This window comes from Oratosquilla oratoria, chromosome 28 (genome assembly GCF_046742065.1).
Source record: "Oratosquilla oratoria isolate Oo_2021 chromosome 28, ASM4674206v1, whole genome shotgun sequence".
NCBI lineage: Eukaryota > Metazoa > Arthropoda > Malacostraca > Stomatopoda > Squillidae > Oratosquilla > Oratosquilla oratoria.
In genome coordinates this window covers 28,141,852-28,144,348 of record NC_134804.1, presented here as the reverse complement: position 1 = coordinate 28,144,348, position 2,497 = coordinate 28,141,852, and the positions used below count along the sequence as shown (strand labels likewise).

At 30.6% G+C, this 2,497-nt stretch overlaps 1 non-coding gene across 1 annotated transcript; it reads left to right on the top strand.

Annotated features, from left to right (window-relative positions):
• The first annotated feature begins 1,982 nt into the window (after nt 1-1,982).
• Nucleotides 1,983-2,053, top strand: TRNAG-GCC (transfer RNA glycine (anticodon GCC)). Its single transcript has one exon. It is a non-coding gene; the product is annotated as a tRNA-Gly (tRNA).
• Nucleotides 2,054-2,497: the final 444 nt, after the last annotated feature.

Below are 2,497 nucleotides of genomic sequence, written 5' to 3'. Positions count from 1 at the left end.
TTCGACAAAGTTGGCAATACATTATATATATATATATATGTATATATATATATATATATATATATTATATATACATATATATATACATATATATATACACATATATTATATATACATATATATATTATATATACATATATTATATATACATGTATATATATATATATATATATATATATATATATACATGTATGTATATATTATATATGATATAAAATATATATATATATATTATAACATATAATGTAAATATATATCATAATATATATATATATATATACATATGTATATATATATATATACATATGTATATATATATATATATATATATATATATACATATGTATATATAATATATATTTCTTATTCACATGCATACACACACACACACACACACAACAATAATAAGAGACCATCATACCACATATATCGAAATAAATCAAAATGAAAAATAGGTATATGAAAAGTAACAAATAAACAAATAAACAAAAGCGTTCAATGGGGAAAAGCCCTTAGCAAGTGTTAGACCTATGCAGAGCAACAAGAAGAAATCTGACAGGTCCATTCGGGCTCAAAGATTCCCCGGAATTTAAACGTCAGATTACCCCGTGAAGACACTCTCCATTGTGCCGACCGTCAGCGGGGATGTCAGCGGGCTCACGGGAGGCGAGGCTGACGCTCTCAACAGCGCTGGGCGGAAATCTGTCAGCAAAGGCGGCGAGCAAACTTTGGAAGTCGAAGGTGACATCGCCCGACGCCTTTCTTCGGTTTGTTTCTTCTTCTGTTTCTTCGTCTGTTTCGTTTCTGCGGACGGTTTCTTCTCGTTTTTTCCTTCGTTTTTTTTTTCTTCTCTGCTTTCTCATCCTTCTTGCTTTTCTATTCCTTTTCTTGTCTCTTTTTCTTCCCTTTTCTCTTTTCTTTTTCATTCTTATTTTTCTTTTTCTTCTTTCTTTTTCTTATTTCTTGTTGTTCTTTCTTCTCTTTCCTTCTTCTTTCTCCTTTTTCCTCTTTTTATTCACTTATTTTTTCTTTTTCCTTTTTTATTTCTTCTTGTTCTTTCTTCTCTTTTCTTATTTCTTCTTCTTTCTCCTTATTTTTCCTCTCCTTCTTTTTCCACTCCCTCTTCTTCTTTCTTCTTCCTTCTTCGACAAAAGAGAACGGAGAGGGTCTTTTGGCAAACCTCTTTCCACGACGGCCACTCTCTGGGCTCTTGTGTCGCCAGAAACTTATTCTTTGTCCAAATTTCGGCGACCAAATTCTCGAAGATTTTGTTGACTTGCAATGTCTAAAATAGATGAAATTATTTACTTTAAACTAAGCTTTACTCCCCTATGGACACAAGGTTCTTCTGAGCGAAAATAAATTCTTCTTAAATAAGTCAAAATAAAGTCTTTGAATGCTCAGATCTCTTTATAGGGGTCCTATATGAATTAATAAAAAAAAACCTTAATTCCCTTTATAAGCGAGTAGCCGATTCAGCCTCAGAAGGAGGAGGAGGAGGAGGAGGAGGAAGAGATGATTAAGAGGAAGATGAAGAAGAAGAAATAAATAAACAAAAAAGGTAGATCCATAGTTCATTCAGTTCGCTTTTTACACCATGCAAGCGTCTCTATGGCGGTGTTCTTATCCCCCATCACAAGTGGCTCCAATAAAACAAAAATAGAGGGGGGAGGGATAAAAGAGCGATAGATAGATAGAAAGATAGATAAAGAGAGATCTAAGGATGATACCTGAGTGGATAGCAGAAATCAAACTAAATCACAATTCTTCATTATCTCAACACAATTTTACTCATTTCATCTATTCATTTTTATTACCATTATTATTTCTTTCCTCTTTTTTTTAACAAGTGTTTCCTTACAAATGCACCTAAAGACGTTCGAACGATTTAATATGAAACATAATATCATTATGAATAGTTTCTGTTTCATCTCAGTTCCAAAATTACTATTAATATTTTAAAAACACTTCATTACATACAAGCATCGGTGGTTCAGTGGTAGAATTCTCGCCTGCCACGCGGGAGGCCCGGGTTCGATTCCCGGCCGATGCATGTTTTCGATTGGCCGGCTTTGGTCATCGCGAAAACTTTAACCTCGTTAGCATACGATCTTGTAAGATTAAGAAAAAAACATAATAGAGAATATAGGTAAATACAGTAATAAATAAAAAAAAAATCACATAAATTGATATATAAATAGATAAAAATTTAAATATAAAGTAAAGCAATGATGAAAGAACAAGAATAGAAATATACATCAAAATAAATGAGTAATAGAGAATATAGGTAAATACAGTAATAAATAAATAAAAATAATCACAAATTGATATATAAATAGATAAAAATTTAAATATAAAGTAAAACAATGATGAAAGAACAAGAATAGAAATATACATCAAAATAAATGAGTAAATGAAAAATGAATCAAGCTCAAATAAGAATAATATAAAGAAAACAATAATAATAATAACAATAGATAAATAACATTATGAGGAT